Raw genomic sequence first — 25,997 nt, forward strand, 5'->3', positions numbered from 1 at the left:
GCAGTGGCCAAAATAACATAAGTTTATCGGAATCATAATCTTGTCGTTAGTATATGGGGATATTGCTATAAACTTTGATTATGATCATTAACATAATTATTGATTTTGTTAAGTGGGTTATATCACAAAACTAGATTATAGTCCGCGTTAAACGCGGGAAATGCATAAAAAAACATATAATCGTTTATAGATATTGTATAATGATTATAAAAAAAATATATGGTTATTGGTATTATTGAAATGTGTAGAAAATATATTGAAAACGATAAATATATATAATAATTGAAAGATCTCTTTGTAGACATCATTTTTTTGTTTTATTAGTCAAACGACTTTCCTCGTCTCATATAATTATGATATTTATATATTTATAAACATTTTAATTAGATGTTCCTTGCATAATAATGTTACCTAATTTAAACATATATTGACAACCAATATACCGTTTTTTCTATTGCATTAAATATTGACAACTATTTCATTTATTCAAATAAAGTTATATAATATAATTTATAAAATGTTAAATGTTATATAGATTTAATTTTAGTATATCATCAATGGAGATTCTTTTCTAAATCATGATTGGTTTATTTTAAATTGATTATAAATATAAATGCTAGCTTTTATGTTTGTTCTTATTTATTTAGTGTTCGTAAGAACTTTGCATTAGTTTTGGCGCAACTTTGAATAATTTTAGTATATCATCAATGTAATTTAATATATCTGTCAATTATATGAAATATCAAATAATGACATTTCATTACTATTGTGATAATTTAGTTTATATATTGTATTTTCACTAATCTTAACCGTCTTATTTTTTCTAATAACTGTAACGCTTTTACTAAATGTACTTTTTACAAATCTCCTAATATCTTATAATTTTTATTTTACTTTATAATTTTTCATAACTATGTTATTTTCAAGATTGACTGTTTTAAAAATGTTTTTTTTTCAGTCTATTCAATTTTATATTTCATTGTACAACATCATCGTTTGTATGTATTCTGAAATTTCACTTTAAAAAGGCTTAATGTTTACACATTGATGTTAATTTTTTTAATAAACTCATGTAATAATTATGGAATATATATCTCATTTTAATTAACATTCACTTCCTTTATTATATCAAATTCCTCATTAAACGGATATACTTTTGGAAAATAATAATTATAATAGGGCAACATTATCTAAGACGTAAATGTTTGATATACTTTTGGAGAAAAAAATCAGGATCTTTAAAAAAAATTATATAAAGAAAATACAAATTTAAATTTGTTGAAATTATGGATGAAATTACTGGCGAAAATTTATTTTGGAGGGAGTTGTATTTTGTAAGATATAATAATATTACAAAATTTGAAATATCTATATTTGTTGTGTAAATTAATAAATTTTATTGTTACTATACAAAGATAAAAAAAAAGTAGGTTGATATGATATACAAAAACATAATAATTTCAATGATATTTTAAAATCATGCCAAAATTAACCGGATTCTTATGACATAAAAATTAAAAAAAAAAAAATCATAATCATCTCTAATATATAAAAGTAACATTTTCGTAATTAATGTCAGTTCCCAAGATAGTTAATTTTTGTTTTGTTAAAGGTACCTAATATCTTTTCATGTTTATTTGAAAAGTTTCAGAAAAGTAGTTAACTGATTTCATGTAATTTGTGACAAAGAAAATCGAAATATATGAATACATACATTTGATATAGGAACAAAAAATAATCCAAAAAAATATAAAAAGCGAAAGAAGGTACTGACCTTCTAGCACACAAGAGCGAATGTTTATAGCAGAGAATGATGATGGAAGTTATAAGCAATATTAACGATGTTGTAGGAGAATGTTTGAAGAAAAGAAACGATTGAAAATAAATGTGAGTCGCGGCTTCAATGATGAATCGTATATGTATGTGATAATTTGAATATGATTTTTCGGTATTTATGATTTCCTAATAAAAAAAGATTTTATATTAATGGTTTACTAATATAAACGGATTTATATTAATGGTTGATATTAAGGCCTTGATAGAAATGATTTGTTAGTAATACGTTTTTAAAATTGACCATATTAAAATCTTCATAACTGAAAATTCAAGATGTAAAATATGGAAAGCTTTTATTGGAATTAAATATATTCCATTTCAACGAATGTAAGTTATTGATTGATGATTGGAAAGCATTTATTGGAATTAAATACATTCCATATGAGAAAGATGATGTCAATAATTTGATCTAAGGGTGGAAAAAATAAGATTGAAATACAATCAATGGTCCAGATTATTTAAGATGATGTCATAAGGTTTCTCTTTTAGTAATATTTAAGATTAAGATGACCATTCATTAGGAAACTATCACAAATAATTAATCATCCCAGTAAATTGATTTTGACGAAATACCTTTGGACTTGGTTTTGCAAAATTACTTAGTGAGTTGTCTCCACCATGTAACCTATTTTAATTTGTTGTTTTGTGTGACATTTTTGTATCACATAAAAGCATGTTCGTTAAAGTGGAACAAAATTCACATGTATTTTTTTTCAACAATAGGAGAAAGTTCTACATGATCGTTTAGGTCAACAATGTTATATGGGACTAATATTGGCCGATGAAAATAATATGGGAGGAGAATGAATGCTGCAGAATATGATTGGTTAAAATTCTAAATACGGTAAAGAAATATTTGTTGTTAGTCTAATCATATATGGACAAATTGGGAGAATAATGATGGTACTGGTATGAAGATGTCCAGAGGTCGCCACCGACGGCTCTGGTCACTGGATTGAGGCGGTGGCAATGGTTAGAAGGAAGATGAGATGACACCCTAGTAAGAACCAGGAATAAAATGTTTTGTTAAAATGAATGTGTTGTTCCTTAACAAGTACATGACTTCATATAAAAGAGATGAATACTTATAAACATGACCTACGTCTAAGGCTAGGAACGGAAGATCTCTTTTCTATTAAAATATTTCAAATGTTACAATGAGAAACTAACTACGATTTATAACCGTAACTATTAGATCCACCCACCCCACCCCCGTAGGATAAGTGTATGTGGTGTATAGCTTCAAGGCATAACGGTCACCTGCCTACTCATGGTAATGTGTCATAAATTATGAATAGTGGAAATCAATAACGGTGTCCGTTGGTTGACGGGAAACGAAAAGGGTTTATCCGGTTTTTTGAAAACTTATCCCAACGAAATGTCGTCGGTATACGTCACTGATAGTTTATTATATTTACTTTTTTATGTAGTTTATTTCAGCATTTTTAGTCATTTTTGTTGTTTTTGCATTGCATATTTTATCATTTCTTTATTTTGAATAGTATCGGAAGCGTTCTCTTTTGCATAAGGTGTTTTGTAGGTTTTTTGGAGTCTTGTTGCGGTTACAGATTATCGTGTTACTGGGCTTGGCAAACTTTTAAGGAGTTATTGGGCTTTATTGGATCCATATTGGAACTTTTGGGCTTGGTGCCTTGAAGGCTTAGATGGGTAATAGATACTTGAAGATAAACTTGGACTTTCCATTTGAGGTGCTAGAAGATGATTAGGCAAAAATTGAATCATGTGACGTGTGAAAATGACCAAGGGAATCCATGGTAATAGGGTGGAGTAGTGTAAGAATCAAGCAATGGCATTTCAGCATCTTTTGTGTGGGTGATGTCTTGTGACATCCCCATTTTCACAGCCAGAAAAGACCGATTTTGTTTATGCTTTATAAAATCAGAGTACTTCTTTTTATAAAAATGTTGGGGAATTTGTTCCCAGAAAAATACGATAAATACGTTATCAAACATTTTTGAAGAAACGTATTTTATTCATTTTAAAATGTTTGGGATGTCATTGTCAATACAGGAACATAAGCATAAACGGAAATTACATTTATTTACACTAGTGATCTACATCTCTTTAATCTCTCAGTGTAACGTCACTTCATATCGACACCTGTGATATAAATAAAGTGAGTGGGTCAGGTTGGGAAACCTGGTGAGTACATAAGGTTTTCAACCCACAATAATATAATTATTATGTTTAATCATCAAACAGTTAACCCAATTACACATCCCCATTATCTTCTTTATTCTTAGGGATCTACCCCAAGAATCAGTTATTTCTTGTTCATTCATTCCTAAGGAGTATCCTAAGGAATATGTACGAATTCCATCGTTGTAAATGACACATCTGTCAAGCACAACTGCTAGTTCTGTCACTTAGGCGCGGCTGCCAAAATTGTGACATTCTCTATGAGGCGCATCTGTCGGAATAGTCCTTTTAGGCGCATCTGTCGGGGTTATGAGGTTCTCTATTAGGCGCTTCTGTCGGTAGAGCCCTTTAGGCGCATCTGCCAGGGTTTTATTGACAGTATCATTTTCGAGAGTCCACTCGCAATACATATCAATGGGTTTTTAGAGTACACCGGTGAACACATCGTTCACAACACCTACAGGTTGCGAGCCTGCTAGTGTTCCACTGGACTGTCTAGAATAGTTCGTGGTTGTCATCCATACTCTGCTGAATGACGGGGCCATCATTTGGGAAAAAGGCTTCTTACATCGTCCACCTCTCACCCTCACCTCATGGTCTATTTCACCTCTCAACTCATCATCCAACTCATATTTCATCTATTACATCTACCCATGTCTTACCCCCAACATTTTCATAGATATAAAATACATATATAGTTTAAATCATTTAAAACGTGTATAAAATCGTTCATCCAGCATAGACAGCAAGTCCTCAGGTAATATGCACACATAGCACGTAATTTATATAAAATACTTCATATCTATGTGTAAGATAAAAGTAACTATGCACTCACTTGGTAAGGTGGTGAGTCGGCACTCGGACAACACTTCGTTACTCTTAAAACAATTATCCCTTGACGAAACCTAGTATCATTACCACTAGAGTTTAGTCTAACGTTTGACGAGACTAATTTAATAGTCTAGCTATTATTACTATTATATAAGCGTTAAACAATACTTATATAACCCATAATAATAGCCCAAATAATCCTTATAAGGTCCTAATAACATTACTATATTGAAACATAAGCTATACTAAAGATAGGGTAGGCATAGCTCACTTACAGCGGGTTTCTCGAAAACCGGGCTTCGCCGGAGCATCGTTCCCGAGCCGAAAGGCTCTTTTCTCGGGACTTCGGGAGCCTCGGGGCTTCCTTCGGGTGCTAGGGGGTTTACCTAGACTTTAGGGCGGCTTAGGGAGATTAGAGAGAGAGTGTAGAGAGAGAAAGAAGAGGGTTGAGGGGTGAGGAAATGAAGGAGCCCGACACCTCTATTTATAGGGTGAAATCCTGACGGACTCGCCGATTCGGTTCACGGACTCGCCGATTCGGTGCCACGTGTCATCACCAGATGACTTTTCTTGGGGAGAAAGCCTTGGCCCATATTCAGCCACGTCACCCCTTTTACAACAGCATCCTACCGACTTCTAAACCCCGTAACATTTGCATACGAGCTCCGTTTTGGACGTTCTTTATGTCCACGCGTAGGTAAAAACAAGATCTACAACTTTCATTTAGACTCCGTCGGCTAATTCTCTACCGATCTTATATTTAATAGTAGGAGGTGTTTAGACTGTTAAATGACCGCGAAGAATTCGTAATTCCTTCATACGGACTCCGTTTTCGTTTGTATTTTTACGGTTGAGTTCCTATTAATGAGATATTCAACTCTCATTTAGGTCGCGTGAGCCAAAAACCGCTCGAACTAAAATTCGAGTTTCGAGTCGTGCACTGTTAAGCCGAATCTTAGAAAAATCATAACTTCCTCATACGAAGTCAGATTTGGGCGTTCTTTTTATGGATGTTCTCGGTTTAACGTATACTAAAAATTTGGTTTAGATCACTAAGGCTAAAAAGTCCTCTACTGCAAATTCACTATTTACGTCTCCCGGTGCTGTGCCGGTTTTGTCGTAAAACTTCGACGGGCCATAACTTCTTCGTTATAACTCGGATTTCGGTGTTCTTTATATGTACGGAACCCTTGTAACATATACTACAACTTGGTTAGGATTAATCCTTCTAAATAATCTTCCATGAAAAACTCATTTTTGATGATCATCGTCTCTAAATTGACTAGCCCGGATCTGCGGGCGTTACATGTCTCTACCAACACAACTGTAACATCCCAAAAATACGTTCCAAAAAATTTCGTTTTCAAATACAATAAAAACCATAACTGTCATTCATATAGAAAATCATAAGCCATATATATATATATATATATATATATATATATATATATATATATATATATATATAAATATCATAAACATCTATCAAAACATATCAGAGTAAAAACATCCCATGCTGAACAAATTGTGTGTGCAATGCGATTATCCCAAGCTCTTCCCCATTGCTACTAGAAGTACCTGAAACTAAAAGTGAAAATTGTAAGCACGAAGCTTAGTGAGTCTTCCCAAACTACCACATACCATACACATAATCACATAACTACATACATTGGGTCTATTCGGCTACATCGGGCCCCGCTCTGCATCAGACGAATCCGACATCAGGCCTCGTCTGGCATCAGGCCCCGCTTGGCATCAAGTCCCGCTCGATATACATATATGTTTTTATTAGGCCCCACCTGTCTCTTGACCTCGTCCCCTATACACATACAAACAATAACATATAATCATGCTAGTACATAACAGCCAAACACAACACTATAGTTGCTAGTCTCAAGTCCCCGCCTATCTTGGGCCCTGCCCCTACTTTGCTAATAATGAGATATGAAACCCCGTCCACATTAAGCTACTGATGAGATACGGTCCCCCGCTCACACACACCTCCCTACCAGGCACATACAAGTATCACAAAGATAATAAGTATAACTAAACATGCATTCCTTCCTCGGGTACCACCCAACATCGAACCGTAGTTCGGAAACATGACCTTCCTCGAGCCTCGACCGGCATCGGACCAAAATCCGAAAACATATAAACTACATCGGGCTAACCCCGACATCAGATCTACATCCGGTACACACTAACATACATAAACGGGCCGACATTGGTGCCTTCGACCCGTTCCTACTGGAGAAAACTCACCTCACAAGCTGACTGCAGAATCCCACGAATAAACCTTTCGCTGCTAGCTGGAAGATCCCTGAACTGCTAATCTCTCGACTCCTCGAGATATCATTACCAACATAATACTTAATCAAGAACTGATAATCTTTCTTAAGGTAAAATGACCATTTTACCCCTGGCCAAAGTCAAAGTCAACGCTTGGTCAGAGTAAAAGTCAACACCCCGAGTTGACTCAACTCGCCGAGTTACGCCATTAACTCACCGAGTTCTATAAATTAGAACCCTGAAATCGTGATCCAACTCGCCGAGTCCCTTCACAGACTCGTCGAGTTACGCCAGTCGTGTCACCCCCTCTGACTCGTCGAGTTCCCTAACTACTCATAGTCGTGATTTGGCGAATCAACTCGCCGAGTCCCTTCACAGACTCGTCGAGTTCTACCTTAAACTAGACCGGTATATCATAACTCAACTCGTCGAGTTCCTCTATGGACTCAACGAATCCCATAGTCTGTTTGGTCATCTTAACAGTTTTAGCCTCTACTCTCCGGATCAAGACTCCATACTTCTTCTACATATAGAAAATGTCTTCTCAAGGGTAAAGTTTCCAACTTTACCCACTATTAATCCTTCTTAATGGGTTTAGCTAAAACCCTAGTTCTATAGGACGTAGATTTTTGTCTAAAAAGCCATAATACTCCAAGCTAAAGCATACTAACATAGATCTAGGCCTTAAATATCATTTGAACACGTAATGTCTCAAGCTTTCCTACCAGGCATGGCCTTTTAGGGCTTAAAAGGCCATAACAACACCTTAAAGCTTACATTGGGGATTCCATGGTCATAAATTTTGCAACTTTATGCCATGAAACCCTTTATAGATCCCAGATCTGAAAGATAAGCCACTTGGGACGTCCATTTCCCCAGGACTAAGCTTATTGGACAAAAAACCCTCATAAAGTGTAAATAGAGAGATCTATCAATCTATTAAGCAAGGTTGAGACTTGCTTACCATAAAATAAAGAGGATAGGATGTGGTTTCTGTTGGATTAATGTCTAAGTCCATAACTATAATTGGTAAGACTTGACCCGACCCGACATGGTCCATTTGGGTTGCATGGCATCATGCACTTGGATAGACTATAATGAGAGAAATAAGACACTTATGGTTATTAATATATTATAAGTTCTAGTATATTAATAATAAGAATAATAAGATTATTTAATTAGTATTGATCAAGAATTAATCTAGGATTAATTATGTGATCAAAAGAAGACTAATTAAATATATGGGTTGATTGTGTAAATCATCCATACTTGTATAGTGGGCTAATGCTCCATGGATAATCAAGTTGGGCTAAAACCCATAGGATGGTCCATGGATGCTCCATGGTGTATTTGAACCCATGGATCCAAGGAAATGGAAAGTCATGACAATTAGGGTTTACCCTAATTGTAACACTATATAAAGATCTTATTCTTGACAAAATCGGTGACTAGTATCATTCTAGAGAAGGGCTAGCCGATTTTCATGAAGTGTAGAATTCTCTCAAGTTATTCCAAGTGTATTTGGTGTTGTGTGAACCATTTGAGGTGTCACACTTGGGGCACTAGGCACTCAAGCTTCATGAAGACTTTCTACATCAAAGAGGTATGTATTTTATCTTGTTACACTCATTGTTTTGTATGCTAGATTAGGATAATACCTTGGAAGTTCTTATTTGCATGTATAATAGAGAAAACATAGATCCAAGGTATTTAGGGTTGCATGTACACTTAGGAGTGTTAGAATGCTTAAAACCCAACAGTTTCTGGATCTACTAACTTTCTTCTGAATCTCCAAGCTTCTCCTCTTCTTCACAAGCTTCAAATCACACAAGGTTCACTCAAAAATGGCTCACAAACATTAGGGTTTCGAGATCTAGGGTATGGACAGTGGAGGCGGGAAATGAGACCCTGAAGTGAGGATTAAGATGCTTAAATAGGTTGCAAAACTTCGAATTTAGGGTTTCCCAAAACGAGACCAACTCGTCGAGTTGGTCCTCTCCAACTCATCGAGTAGGTTTCTCAACCCACGTCCCAAAAACTGCTTTCTGCTCGTCCAGTCGTCCCCCTTGGACTTGACGAGTAGACCTTCAATTTGTTTATTATCTTTCCTTAATTAGCCTTCTGATTTCCGGGTGTTACAACTCTCCCCCACTTAAACTGGACCTCGTCCTCGAAGTCCGCTACAGTCACGTACCCCACAAGCATCTCACACGACACACCCACAACCCTCCTCATACCTGTCCTGGACCAACTGGTGTTTCCCACCGCCACTAGCACCCTCTATCCTGGAAGTACCACTATCATCCTGCGTGATCAATGGCCTTCCCAAGGCAGATGAATCCAACTATCGAAACTGATGTGCACGAAAGTACCCACTAATTTTATAATTTATAACCTAACTAACTTAACTAACTAAAATGCACCTAGGCAGTGTACCTAGTCCAATTATAGAATAGTTTGGTAAGTCGGGTGTCGATCACAGGGAACGGTATTGACTAATTAATTTATTTACTACTAAACTAACCTAATCACTAACAAAGGAAGGGGTTTTTTTTATTTAATTTTGCAAGTTTAGATGAACTTAATTCTTTAACAAAAACTCAATCAATAAACAAAACACTTCTGTTAGTTCGAATCCACTTTCACTCAATGGTTATACATTAGCTATGACTATTACTGTTGGTTACCAATTAAAGAAGTATTAGCAATTTAGTTCTAAATCTACTAATTATTAATTAATTCATGTAAGTCTATGTATGGTCACACAATAGTTAACACATAATCAATTATTAAATAAGATTGGACCCATGAAAGATTGATTAATCAAAACACAATTACAGTCAAAATATGAGTTCTCTAACACAGCTTAGTTCAATGACTCGATTACTTATCTAAGATTGGTTTGATCTTAGCTCTAATAAACTAGTGCTCACTAAATTATTAGGTATTCAAATTCATGCAGATTTGTGTTCACTAACTACATAGAACAAGAATTTTAAGCAATCAAATAATTAATTAAAGCATGCTAGGTAAAATCAATCAAAACAAGCATATCACCAACAAGTAAAGTCAAATCTAATGCATTAAAACCATGAGTTCCAGCTTCATCTAGCTAACAAAAGCAGCTAGATTTAGCTGGAGATTCTAACAGCTAAACAAACAAAAACTATAGTTAAAGACATGTTTAAGTGTACCAATCTATAAAACCAAATTATGAATTTCTTTTTCCTTGGTGTTAAAACCAGGTTCCAGATCTTCTTTTCCTCTGAATTCATCACTAGGAACCCTTCTAAGCCAGCCAAAAAATCCCTCAATCGTAATGGGAAAGGGTATTTATAATATCCTTCAATTTCCCGTTCACGCCATGAGAATTTGAGTCTCACGTCGTGAATTCATGATAATCGTGATCGGCAAGGATTCCTTCACCCAGATACTTATCTTCTAGAATTTCATATTCACGTCGTGAATCTTACTTCCTCACGTCGTGAACTAGATTTTTTTTTCTGATTTTTCGTTCTTCTTTTCTTCAAGCTCCCCAAAGTTCCAGGTCTTGTCACTTCTGGTACCTTTCTTCGAAAATACTTCTATTTGGTTGCACATAACAATTTATCCTTATAAGTACCATAATTCTATGCAAATAACCAAAATATTTATAAAAATGTTGATCAATATTGCCTAAAAATGTGTATAAATATGGTAATATGAAAATACCCCACACTTAGACTTTGCTTGCCCTCAAGCAAATCTACTTATTTAAACTTAAACCTTCATCACTAGCATTACATAGAACAATCCAATTCCAGCTCAGCCATTATGCCAAGACCTCAACGCATGCATTTGTGTCTAAAATTTTTCCTAAGTAACCCCCCTCAATTCTAAATACTCACAATCCTCATAAACATTTGTCCAATTCTTTTGAACAATGCTCATTTTATACAACCCTCCGAATCCATCCTCAGAAATCCTACTTAACCTCAAAGTATTTTTGTAAAGCTACCTAAGCATACATAAACTAGAGAATTACAACTTTTTAGAAGATACCACAACTTGGAGCTCTTGAATTCTTCTTTCTTTGATGTTTGATCTTTGACTTCTTTGAATTCACTTCTTTCATGATTTTTGGCATCTCAACTTTGAGAATTTTGATATTTTCTTCTTCAAACTTGATAGTTTTATGCTCCAAAATTCTTCCATTTCTTTACTTTTGGTAATTTCTCTCTTTTTTTAAATGTATCTCACTTTTTTTTTATATAACTCAAAAACCTACATGCTTAAGCAGGGGCGCTTAACTTCAACCTTTATTGATTAAGACATATCTTTCCTGGATATATTTCAGGTTTAGGCTGCTAAACATATTGCATTCCTCAAACTAAGCAGGGTTATGTTTTTGTCCCATGATTTCACTAGAATAAGGGAAGCCAAAAATGCACAATAACGTGTATTGGCTCAACTAAACATTTGAGCTCTCATCAGATCATCCCATATCACACTAGCAACTGCAACTCAAATTATTACTATTAGATTCAATTATTAAAAATTTTAAAATTTACCAAATTATCCAGCAATTTACTTTTCTACTCCCTACCCTACACTTATTTCATACAATTCCCTCATTGTATGCTTAAAATAATATAAAAATTAAGAGAAGGGAGAAAAAGGAACAGACTCCCCTGGGATAGTGGCGTGAACATCTCCAAAAGTGTGGTTGAAATATGCATCTCGAATATCAGACCTCTTCAAAAATAAGAACTTGGACTTGAACTTGCGAAACCAGCCATCAAACAAAACTTCAATCTTCAAAAAGAATGGTGCAAGCCTCCAAATCATATAGACAATGTGGGAAAGCATACGCCACATTGTATATTTAGAGAAAACAGCTCATCGAATAGTCACAAAAGTGTCATAAGGAATGGTAGTAACTCCGTATAAGGAAGAAGAACGAAACAAAAGGAATATGGTGGAAATTCACAACTCATGTCGTGAATGAGTACGGGCTCACAACGTGAAAACGCTGAAGCGCGCATTCTGATTTTTCTCGAAGCCTTGTTCACGACGTGAGAAATATTGGGTCACGACGTGAATCCTGGGTAAACCAGAATTAAAACTGCCTTCTTACTTGTAAATATATATGTTCCACTCAACATCTTAACGAATTAAGACCCTTCTAAATTCAGTGTATTTTGACGACTCTTCTAACTATAACCTCTCTCTCGACTCACCCCACACTTATTTCCAATTATGGGTTTCGACTTTCAACTTCTAGACTTGAACGACACTTGCCAAAACAAATACGACTTTTGACTCAACCTTACACCTCCCCGAAGACTCCTTAGCAAGCTGAAAGTTAACAATCAAGGAAAAGAAAAGTAACATATCTTAAAGTCTTACAATCCAAACAAATTTAAAAACAAAACAAACCGAACAAGTCTAAAACAAACAAATTAAAAACCAAACAATCAATCATCTTCATCCTCCTCGTTTGCTCCACTAGTGCCCGCCCCATATCCTCCATATACTCGATACTTTTCCACCTCGGGCAAATTGGGTAATGATACCCTAGGTGAGGCGGCTGCTCCACATGGAAATGCTGAACAATGTTCTCCATAGTACCCCCAATCTAGTTGACGCTCAATGATAACTGGTCAAAATACCTAGCCATATCGTCCCCAATATGGGATCCTACCATGGGTGCGGGTGGATGCATTGGTTGCCCCCTTTCTCCTCTTCCTCTCATGTTTCTGCACCTCGGTCGTGGCTATGGTTGTTGTTCTGGTTGTGTATCAGGCTACTCATCACCCTCATTACCCTCATCATCTGAAGGTACTATTCCCCAATGCGACCTAAAGTTTCTGACAACCCACATGGTCTCCAAATACCCCATGCCAAAATCATGCTCATCCACACAAGTCATAGAATGAGTAATATCAGGGACAAGCAAATGATAGGAGCGGGCCAAACGCGTAATAAATTGCCCTCCACAAATAGGGTTCCCCGGGCGAGAACTAGCTGCAGACCCGGCCAGAAAACGTGCCAAAAAATAAGGAATGTTGCAACACACTCTGGGCTGCAAGATACACCATAGGAAGAATAGATTTTGGTTGGTTACTTTATCTCAATGCCTCCTATGATTGATGGAGAATGTGATGAAATGGTGGATTAAGCGGTGGATAGGGGACCGAATACTACTCTCGGGAGACACTCCGGAATTAAAAATCTCGGATGAAATACCATGCCAGAAAGCATATCCAGTGACACCCTCCGTGCACCCTCTAGCTGCCTTGCTCAAGAACATACCAAATTCGGGAGTCATTGCCTCTTGTCGGTCATATATTCCAACCCTCCAAGCGAATTCAACGAGGCTACACTCCCGATACTCACCCCCTAACCGGAATACCAAAGCTTGCGGCCAATGAGGGTCTTGGACAATCTCCAGGAATGTCACTGTTGAGAAAAACTCAACACAAAATTCCTTATACACCCGCTCTTGGATCCGAAACATGTTGCGCCATCCAGATCAAGTGAATGAATACCCATATCCAATAAACATTTTTGTCAAAAACGAGGACAACCTATCCACGAGCCCACTTCCCTCAACCGCGTCCAATTAATTGTAGGAGAAACTGCAATCTCTCGGTTGTAGAGCCACCCTAATTTGTTTTTCCATCGGCTCAAAACATTGCGGGACATCGTTGTGGGAAAATTGTAAAATGGGTGTAAACCCGCAACTCCAAGAGGTGCCTCCCGTCTAGGACCCATTTCTATAAAAACAAACAAGCAACAAACACAAAACCAAATATCCAATAAATTAGATAACCAGATAATAGTTTTGTTGATGCACAGGACTCACGTCGTGAGTCACATTAAACTCACGTCGTGAGTTCGCTATACACAACGAGGAATGGTCTAAAAAATCACAGGCCGTGACTAAATTTTTTATTAGGGTTTACTCATAAACCATTTTTAAGCACAATCGAGTAACATATAATGGATGAATAAAACAATTTGGGCCAAATTTCGACATTGACACATATGAAAAACCCTAGCCCCTAAATCAACAAATTAGTGAAAATTAATCAAAAGAAATAAGATACATTTACCTTTGTGATGAAGATTACATAAGCAAAAGGATTAAATTAAGTAGAACTATGTCAAAATTGGGTGGGGGACCAGAAAACGATCTTCACTTCGTGAGGAATAAACAAATGGTAGGTAAAACTGATTCCTTATCCTTTTATCTGTGGTCCCGAATAATTTACAACTCACGTCGTGAATCCGGAATGGTTCACGTCGTGAGTTTTATCTGGTCTGAAAATTGGGCCATTTAAATAAGAAGTGGGCTAAGGCATATATTGGGTCATTACTGAAATTGGGAAGGCTTACAAAAATATAGTTATCATATAAAATAACCATGCCCGTATTTTATCTAAATTCACGTCGTGAATACAAAATGGTTCATGTCGTTAGTTCTGTCTGATCATGAAATTCATTAATTTTTCCAATTTTAATTTTTATAAGATATGTAATAAGTGTTACCACTTTATTTTAATGACACCCTAGGCAGATAATAATTTGGATGACATGATCGACTTCCTAAGAACTAAAAATATGCTAAAAACTAAAGGGAAAAAGAAAAAAATTGCAAACCAAACTCGGGTTGCCTCCCGAGAAGCGCTTCTTTTTTAGGAGTCTTGAGTTGGACTGTAACATCCCGAAACTTCAGAAGTTCAAGGAAGGGCAAAAGTGTAAATAAAAGAAGGGACTCGACGAGTAGGTCCGCTTACTCGCTGAGTCGTAGCGGGATTCTGCCGCGGTTTAAGTGGCCAACTCGCCGATTCGGCGACTTGGACTCGATGAGTTGGTGCTGAAGAGAGAAAACTCTAATTCTAGGGGTTGTGCCCTATATAAAGCACATTATAACCCACCCTCAGCCTCTTTGCTACCCTCTTGAGATCCAGAAACCCTAGAATCGAGTGAGCCTCCAATGATAGAGAGAATAGAGCTTTGGAGGAGAAAATCTTGGAAAGGGACTTGAAGATCAAGAGGCTTGTTGCAAAGGAGTGGTGTAGATCCGGTATCTACTTCAGTTGGAGCATATATTGGAGGTAATAATCTGTTGCTTGGGCTCTTTTGTATCTAGATCTATTATCATTTGAGATTTGGGGCATTTTGGTATGATTGAGAGCTATTTCGAGTTAGAGGCTTAGATCTGAGGTTGCTACTCCAGATCTAGGCTTGTAATGGTCCATAATGTCATAAAGTTTTTGTTTAAGAGTTGTTGGTGAAGCCCCTTAGTCCTTAAACCTAGCCATAGTGTGTTTTGGGCCTATATCTCCTTGGTTTCACGTAAAGTTTGCAACTTCATGTGAGGGTTAGATTGTAGAAGGGTGGATCTATGGATTGGAGCCCCTGCATGGCTCGAAAAGCCACTGTTTAGATTGAGAACTAGAGAGACTCGGCGAGTCACATGGGTGTACTCGACGAGTTGTATGAACATGTGCATGGACTCGGCGAGTTGGAAGAACAACTCAGCGAGTCTGTTAAAGATTGCCTTGGACTCGACGAGTCTGTTCTTGGACTCGGCGAGTCATGACGCATAACCACAACCTCTTTTGGTTAAAGCCTTGGATTAAGTGAGTCGGTTGGCGACTCAGTGAGTTGGGCAGAATGGGACTCAGAGATCCTTGGACTCGGCAAGTCTTGGGGCGACTCGGCGAGTTAAGTTGTGCTATGAGAGTTTTCTGGGTATGGGAACTCGGTGAGTCGACGGGTTGACTCGGCGAGTAGAGTCAACCAAGAAGGTTGACTTTGACTGACGACTTTGACTTTGACCAAGAGCTGACCAGTTTCACTTCCAAGGGTACTTTGGTAATATTGGTATTTATGGAATTGGTTCTTTGGTAGTGTTTTGTGGTGAAGATCGTGTCGGTGGTCGGAGCAGCTTGGTCTTATCTTTTCAGTCGGCAATTACAGGTGAGTTATCCTCACTATACAAAGGAGTCTAAGGTACCAAGGCCGGCCCATTGGATATGTTATCTTAGTAGTGTTAAATGTTGAGTATGAGTTAGTGTTGCATGCTAGTGGTTATGCCAGTTAGGTAGACATGTAGGACTACCTGTGATGTTATACGATTATTACATGCTCAGTAGTTTTGTTACATGTTATGTGGGTTGGGTTGAGGCATACTTGAGAGTATAGATCTATACACAAGTATCACGCTCTCCCTCCAAGAGAGTATGGTTTATAATACAGGACTTGAAATGCATACGTGAGAGTACGTTGAAGTTGAATATCTCACAACACTTAGTTTAAATAGATTTACGAAAAAGAAAGTCTATATTTCATGCAGATGAAAGTATTTCATTTTCACAATGTTTACGTAAGAATGTAATGAATAACCTGCAAACTATACCCATTATAGTTTTTCCGAAAGTGTGTTCCATTTGGTGATAATAACTCGATAAAATACTAACTTTCTGTGGAAAGTATAATGTTGATATCGAAGTATTTTAAAAATATAGATGTTGTATTTAAATCTATATAAAGCGATATGTTTTCTCCTATTGCACTTGTATTCCTCCCCCCCCCCCCTAAAACATGAAAAAGACGTGAAAAAGTAGGGGTATGAACTCACTTGGTAAGTGTGACGATTCGAAGAAAGTGAGCTTTTTCTCGGGTGGCACTTTGACCGGAAAGTGGCGAGATTCTCGGGAATCTCGGGGCTTGGGACCTTCGTCGGGGCTGGGGTATGAAACCGGGAAGTCGGGATCGTCTCGGGATGCTAAATGTGGAGTAAGAATGAGAGAGAAGTAGGAAATGGTCAAGGAAAGTCAGAGGTCTCGCATCCTATATATAGGTGAGGAACACTGCCCTCGTACGATGGGCGTACACCGAAGTACGCGGGCGTGTACCTCATACGTTGGGCATACCCTCGTACGCGGGGCGTACTCGGACGTCACTGCTTACCGCATCATCGACTGTTGGACTTCGGACAGGACGGGGCATAGAGGCGTAGGGGCGATGTGGCCAATCCAAGGCCCTCCATTCAGTACGCTCGGCGTACTCCTTCGGATAAGCTTTGAAATGCGTGCCAAAAACTTCTAAAATGCGTAACTTTCGCATACGAGCTCCGTTTTTGACATTCTTTATATCCACGCGAAGGTGATTTTGAATTTATTTTGATTTATATTTTATTTAATAGGCCGAGACACGATAATTCCGTTAAAAATCTATAAATTCTTTATCTGATGTTCGTTTTCGTCTGTCTTTTTACCATTGTACTACTATTGTAGAGACCTTCATCTCTCGTTTAGGTTGCGTCGGCTAAAAATCGCTCGATCTTTATTTCGAGTTTTTAGCTGTCTACCGCTGTTAGGAAACTTAGAAAGTTTGTAACTTCTTCATATGAAGTCAGATTTGGGCGTTCTGGTTTAACGTAATCTACGAATTTCGTTTAGATACCTAAGGCTAAAATGCATTTTATTGAAATTTCACTTTTTACGTTTAGAAATGTTTTACTGGGTGTGTCGTGGATTTTCGATTGGTCATAACTCCTTCGTTAGAACTCAGATTTGAGTGTTCTTTATGTTTTTGGAAACCTTGGAACGATATCTAACATTTTATGCATCCCAATTTAGATTTTAGAACACTTTATTTTTTAAGCTAATTTCGTTGATTCCAAATAGTTCGTTGTATTTGACTTTTTGAATGTTACATTGATTTGAAAAATATCGGGTTGTCACATCATCCCCCCGTTAGAGGGAATTTCGTCCCGAAATTTAATCTAAGATAGGGTTTATGGGTTAGGAAAAAGATGCGGGTACTTTTTTTTCATCTGTTCATCGCGTTCCCAGGTGTATTCAGGTCCTCGCTTGGCGTTCCAGCGGACCTTCACAATGGGTATGCGACTTTGTTTAGTTCTTTAAATTTCCCAATCCATGATCTCTACTGGCTCTTCTACAAATTGGAGATTCTCGTTGATTGCAATTTCATCCAGAGGGATAACGAGGGTCTCATCGGACAAGCACTTCTTTTAGGTTTGATATGTGAAAGGTAGGGTGTACGTTGTTGAGTTCCTGTGGTAATCGAAGTTTGTAAGCCACCGGGCCGATCCTGGCAAGGATCTCAAATGGTCCAATGTACCTTGGGTTTAGCTTTCCACACTTTCTGAAATGTATTAAACCCTTCCAGGGCGAGACTTTTAGTAGGACACGCTCTCCAACCTGGAATTCCAAGGGTTTCCATCTTTTATCCGCATAACTCTTTTGTCTGTCTTTTGAAGCCTTCAGTCGCTCCTGGATCTGAACAATCTTCTCCATAGTTTCTCTTATGATTTCTGGCCCAGTGAGAGTGCTATTCGTTGCCTGTCCTCTTGCTAGTTGTGTGTCACCCACTTCAGCCCAGCACAGAGGTGATCTGCACTTACAGCCGTAGAGATGCTAGTGTGGTAGCTATTATTGTACGAAAACTCGACCAATGGTAGATGGGTGTCCCATGCCTTTCCAAAATCGATTACACAAGCTCTCAGCATATCTTCTAAGGTTTGTATGGTTCTCTCACTCTGGCCGTCGGTCTGCGGGTGATAAGCGGTACTCATGTCCAACCTCGTTCCTAGAGATCTTTGTAGCGACTGCCAAAACCTCGAGGTGAATCTACTATCTCGGTCCGAGATAATGGATATTGGCACACCATGCAGTCAGACAATTTCCCTGATGTATGTTCTAGTTAGCTTCTCCAGTTTATCCGTTTCTTTGATTGGCAGGAAGTGCGCGGGTTTAGTTAACCTGTCGACGATCAACCAGATGGTGTCGAGTTCGCTTGTTGTCTTGGGCAACTTGGTTATGAAGTCCATGGTAATCCGCTCCCACTTCCATTCGGGTATTTCAGGTTGTTGCAACAGTCCCGAAGGCTTTTGGTATTCCGCCTTGACTTTGGCGCAAGTCAGACATTTGCCTACGTAGGTAGCAATTTCGGCTTTCATGTTCAGCCACCAATACAGTTTCTTGAGGTCCAAATACATTTTATCTGAATCGGGATGTATGGAGTATCGTGTCTTATGGGCTTCATCCATGACAACATCTCTGAATCCGCCAAACTTCGGCGTCCAGATCCGATTCTTGAAGTAACGAACTCCGTCATCCTTGATTTCAAGATCCTTATCCTCGCTGCATTAGAACACATCCAAGTCCTTGGTTTGACGCATCACAGTAGACCACAAAGTCTTCTATTCCTTCTGGTAAGTTTAAAATAGGCGCACTGCATAGGGCTCGCTTTAGTGTTTGAAACGCGATGTCTTGCTTTTCTCCCCAATCGAAGGTTACACTCTTCTGAGTCAGGGTGGTAAGCGGCTTAGCAATTTTTGAGAAGTTTTGTATGAACCTTCGGTAATACCCGGTGAGGCCCAAGAATTGTCGGATTTCCGTTAGAGTCCTTGGAGTTGTATAGTTCTCAATTGCCTTGATTTTGGACAGGTCCACGTGTATTCCCGCTTAGCTGACCACGTGACCTAGGAAATCTACTTCCCGAATCCAAAATTCACACTTTGAGAATTTTGCATATAGCTTCTCTGTCCTTAATGTATCCAAAACTTGGCGGAGGTGTTGGCTATGTTCTTCTTGGCTTCTTGAATAGATGAGTATATCATCTATGAACACAATCACAAATTTATCCAGAAAGGGACTGATGGGTTTTGGTCCTAAGAACATCCTATGTGCTCATACAAACCCTAATTCTTGGATCTAGGTTTCTCTATTGTACATGCAAGTTATCCAAGACTATAAACCCTAATCCTAGCATACAAGTAATCATATTAACATAAGAATGGGTTTAAGATATTACCTTGATTGTTATGTAGCAATAACAATCCCAAATCTCCTTGTATTGACTTTGGAAGGCTTAGAGTCACAAGTGTCACTCCTCTAATGGTTCACAAACACCATAAGCAAGAGGATGAAGAGGAGAGAGGATGGAGGCTACCAAAACTCGTGTGAAACCCTGGCAAGAAGCTTAGCCACGTTTTTGGTCCTTAAGGGATCTATATATAGTAAGGCAATTAGGGTTATCTAACATGGAAAACCTAATTTGGATGCTTAAGCCCTAAGCAACCCATGAAGCCCTTTCCTTAAGGCCTAGGACGATTTCATATGGGCTTCCCCCATAGAACTCGTCCACCTTATAATAAAAGGCAATCCATGGCCCAAATTGCAATTATCTTATAATTACAATTCCAGTCCCTTAAGTTTAATTAATCTCTTTTAGTCACAAAACTAATTACCAATTAATTCTTGACTAATATTAATTAAACAATATGATTTCTCCTTTAATATATTATTCCCATAATATATTAATAAATCATATTTAATCCTTTCTCTCCATAATTCATCCTATCAAGTTGCTTTGGTGAAGGCAACCCAAAAGGACCATGCACCATCGGGTCAAGTACATACCAAAATAGTTATGGACTTAGACACTAATCCAACAGTCTCCCACTTGGATAAGTCTAATAACTATTATGCGTATGACTTCAGATCTTGCTCTGCAATCGTAGCTTTCCAAAGCCGCTGTCAACTCTGATCCTATCAGATACGCGTGTCCTTAAGATAAGGGATCATATATTCCTCCATTCTAGATATCATATGAGATATGATTTCAAATCATTCTCTTTGTATTATATCTCGATTCCCGATTTATGACGACTGACTAATTGAACAAATCAAATTAGCCCTAGCCCGGCCGAGCATTTACGTTTGTCATCACTAAATCATCGAGGGGCCCAAAGATATCGCTTTTATCCTACTTTGGATAAAAGGAACGGATAAACTTTGATACAATGCTCGCTTGCACTCACGCATCGAATCACACACAACAATATGTTTTATAACACCAAGTTACTAGTGCGTTTACATATTATCAATGTGCAACCGATTCGCAAGATACAACTCACACATCTCGGTTTCAAGAATATAAGATGTTATCGTCTCTCTAATCACTCGTGATGCAATTCATGGAGTGATCCAAGTGAGCGTGGGTTTAATCCAATGCTCAAATCATATTCGTAAGCACTCATGAACGTTGCAGCAAACATTTGCTTATGTCTAATACTCTTTTAGACATTCCACACACCAATTCACGACAGTCTTCATTCATACCTACTTCCAACGTATGAATAACTGTGGCCCGTTCGAATAATTTGATTATTCTTAATAAACTCAATTATTCTGGAAGTCAAAACATGCAAATTGAAACACAAGAATAATACTAATCCCATATGGCCTCAAACCTTTGATTATAAATAAAACTCCTTTCATTTATCACCATATCTATTACTCATTATTTGTCGTTTTGGGTAATCAACTTCTTACTTGAATTATTACACTTGTCCCATGCTCTTAGCATGCACACAATGTTTACCTATGGTTCTTACTTTTGTGAAATAGATCAAATTGAACACATTTCCAATCACTCTCATTTCACAACTCCAAATCCTTGTTCATAAGTGTGAGAATATCAAATTCTTGTTACTTATAAAATATGCTAGATTCTAACATTCTATACAATGATCCTTTCGTAATGTCACTGCACCAAAGTCACAAAGACTATTGCCAATGATATTACAAAGTCCTCTATCGGACATTGTTACAAGACAATTCCTTAGATATGATGTCTCTCACTCAAAGTACATTCCTTTGAACATCCTTTTGCATAAAGGTTTCTAATCTAGTCATAGATTTTCAATATTCAATTCCCAATACGGATACATTTCCATATTTTCCATATGACAACTTATTCTTAATAGAATCTTATCTATTCGTAATGATGTCAATATGGTCCATCCAATATGAAACATTTCCATAATTTCCATATGACAACTCATTCTTAATAGAATCTTTTCTATTCATAATAATGTCCATATGGTCCATTCAATACCATGCTTCCAACTACTCACAAGCAACCAATCCTCGTCGAACTTTGGATTGTCCTTTGATAGTTGTTTAATTATTTTAGTCAAAAACAATTCTAGTCCCTTTTCCCTCCAAATGTGCTCGACATTTGGAAAATTTTAGAATGGTCAAACATTAAAGCATTTGCAATCCATCCTATACCCGAAGCGTATGGGACACGACGCATAATGTTTTATTTGCTATGTTCTCAAAATTCGAATTGTGAAGAGGAATGTCGTAATCATAATCGGAATTTTAAGAACACACTATGTACCTTTGACTAAATTTATTAACATTTCTCAACCTAAGCCTTTAGATTTAAAATGAAGCATAATATTCTCTCCCTTAATTATAGCAAAACAACTATTCCATCCTTGCAACTTTGCAAAGAATGACTCTTGTTTTCTATAATTAATATTGCCAACTTGCAATACTTTCCATAATAATCATACAATCATAACTTTTATGCTCCCACTATCATGATGATTACTATTAAAACATAACACTTATGCTCCCACTAGCTTCGACATGTATTCATAAACATCTTAACTTTCAGAAAAACAATACCTATTGAATTTCTTAAGTCCATGTTTCTAATACTTAATGCTTTGATAATCTTTTATCAAGGCCTCTTAAACTTATACACCTTTGCCTTAGATAGTTCATATGTGTGTGTAAACAATTTCCAAACCTCACAATTCAAATTATGGAAAGGGATACCGTAACCATAATTGAATTCGAGAATGCAATTTTACAATCACTATCTTCTTAAAATCTTTCTTAGTGAAAGAATTTCCTCACAATCATTTTCATGAAGGAGGAAATCTTATGACACTTAGATTTAAACGGTGTATTTGTTCCTATCCATGTGAATTTGTCAAAACCAAAGTTTACGACAAATTCAAACTCATATGGATCGAACTTTCGTAATCTTGATTTCTTGCCTTATGGTAGCACAGCTGCCCACCATGTCTTCCAAGTAGTTAAGCAGCTCACCCTTTCCTATCAATGTACCTTTCATTGATTAAGGTTCCTTGCCTTTTATGCGTTCAAATGAGAACTCATAGAACTCATATGCATAATTAACTCAATTGGAACAACACAGAAACAAAATAATGTCAACACGATAGGTTGTAAAGCTCAACTCGTGTGCTAGTGATGATCAATAAGGTCTATTTGTTCTTGAAACCTTTCAAGACCATTAAGACTCCCACTGACTTCTTGACATATAAGATTCTCTTGTCAACAAACATTTCTTGACAAACAAATATTCAAGAGTTAGTGTAGCTTTTATCAAAACACTTCATAAATTGGTCCTAGTTGGTCTTTGTCTTATCCAAGACATCACAACTCTCCACATTTGATGAATGTTATAAACCTTCTTAACACTTCTCACTCATTGTCACAATCTTAACTTTAAGACTTGCTTGGAATGAAGTATGATTGACTTCTTGATTTAATCATCTCTTCAATTCTTGATTCCTCTTCTTAGACATACAATTGTACTAAGACTCACTTAGAGGATCAATTAAGATATGGTTCTTAATCATTAAGACCTATCATAAATCATAAAAGCTAATCTCCCTGCTTCTTAGAATGGAGAAACTTTTATCTTTCTGCCTACATGATTCTTTTTATTCGTTTTGCTATTGATTTAAACTTTTTCAATCAATTCATAATTACACTTAATCTTGTAAGTTTAATCATATTTACTAAACCTTTAGTAAATCATGACGAATATCATTGTTACTCTTATGGGGAACTTGATCAACACGCAACTTTGTGTGCTCGATCTCCTAGTCCTTCACTTGACACTTTGTCAATGAATTAGTCTAATTATCAAATATGAGATTTCTCATTCATCGTGCAACCAAGTTGCATGATTCCAAGTTTCTGTCCAATTGAAACTTGGGCGATGAGAAACTCTCCCTATTTGGTAAACTCTCGACTTTCCATAAATAACATAACAAGAACCAAATCCATTATTGCTAATAATAGAAACATTCAAACATCAATTTTTCATATACGTCATTGCAAGGATAAATAAATAAAATCAAATTAAAATTTATTTTTATTGCAGAAAAATTTGTCCTTACAATGCAATTCATTGAAAAACTATGCTAATACATCTTTCTTAGCAATCTAATTCTAACTATAAGTAGTAGCTCAAGAATCTAATCTTCGAGAAATGCGATCGAAATCCATTCCTTCACGGTAAGATTCTTCTCACTTCTTCCCTTAAGCTTCCTTACTTTTCTTCGATCCTACAAAACATCAATTGTAATCTTATCACATTATGTATTAAGAATCTAGAATAGAAGCTTAAAAGAGTTAGTTAATGGATTTTACCTATATTAGAGCCATACGTTTCGACTCTCCCATCTCTTAGATCTCTTAGGTAAATGGGGCAGCTTCGTCTCCAATGCCCTTTCTCTTGGCAATAAAAGCAAATTGACTCTTTAGGAACATGACATGGAACTACTTTAGACATTGCCTTTCTCTTATGATCAAACCTTTCGATCATAGCATGTCTTTCGTTGCCATTGTCTATATCCATAGAGGTCTTGAAGGCAGATTCACCAATCAACTTTGCTTTTCTATTACGCCAAACCATTGCTGATTCAACAACAATAAGCATATAGGTGAGATCTATAAGGGTCACGTCACGGTTCGTCATATAGTACTCTCTTACGAACTCACTATATGAGTTAGGAAGTGACTGAAGAACCCAATCAACAGCCATTTCCTCATAGACAACGGATCCCAACATTCTTAACCTATCAATGTGTGACTTCATCCCTAGGACGTGTGCACACACCGACTTTCCTTCTTTATGTTTACTTGCCAAAAGGGCTTGAGTGATCTTGAACTTTTCAAGCCTTCGAACTTGTGGGTTAGGGAGAATAATTGGAGGAGGAGGAGGAAGTGAAGTATGATCACTTGTTCCTCGATCGAATCGTGGAATATCATCTTCATGTGGAATGCTTGTTCCACGGGATTTGAGAAGACCATAGTTGTCGAACTTTGACATCTACAAAACGGGAGAAAACGAATTCAAGTTAGTTGATTGATTGAGTCCTTAGTAAATCACCCAAATGAGATACTAAGGCTAGGACCCAACACAATATTCTACAACTCGGGAGAGGGATGTCGTAACCCAAATTGCAGAACATTTGAAGGTAAGTGAATGACGATTCACTAATATCCACCATGAAAAACGAAAAAGAAATTTAAGTTTTAAATCTATGAAAACTCCTAGATCCTTTGAGATTCATTGAACATTTCAATGGCATGTTTAAATCTCGATATGCCCCTCTTGTTTGTGACTGGGATGCCGAGGATCACAAAGCGGGTGTGAATAACCATGCAAACTACATGGTGCCCTCACATGTTACAGTCACATATTCGATGTGCTGGTAAACCACACACGCTCCAACGAACTATGACAAACATTGAGTCACCCTTTGCTACCATTGCTTAGAACCATTTAGTGTGCCGGTAAACCACACACGCTCCACTAACGTCTTCGCAAGGGCACAAAGTGTAATTTCATGGAATTGCATCAATTCACTTTTGCCTAAGTAACTAAGATTGGGAATTTCAATGAAAACATTTAGTTACTTTAATAATTCATTATACTTATAATGGAAGGTTTCGTCCTATCCTACCCGTTCGGCTAACGACCCTCCACTAGTCAAGAGTGCGGTGGGTAAGAGTGGATACCCATTCAATCGTCATTTTATAGGCAATTTCCTTAAACACCCCTTATAGACCAGCTTCGTGAATGAGGCCTACTAATGGTAAGACTGACTTTTACTCATACATATATAATGTTAGACTTTTAATGTTATATATATAGTATAGGGTGTATTTTACACTTTTAAAATATTAGGTGGTCAAATTTAACAATTATACTTTTAATTCAATTAAATTTTAAACCAAAAA

Source organism: Lactuca serriola, chromosome 4 (genome assembly GCF_051521515.1).
Source record: "Lactuca serriola cultivar US96UC23 chromosome 4, Lser_US96UC23_V15, whole genome shotgun sequence".
NCBI lineage: Eukaryota > Viridiplantae > Streptophyta > Magnoliopsida > Asterales > Asteraceae > Lactuca > Lactuca serriola.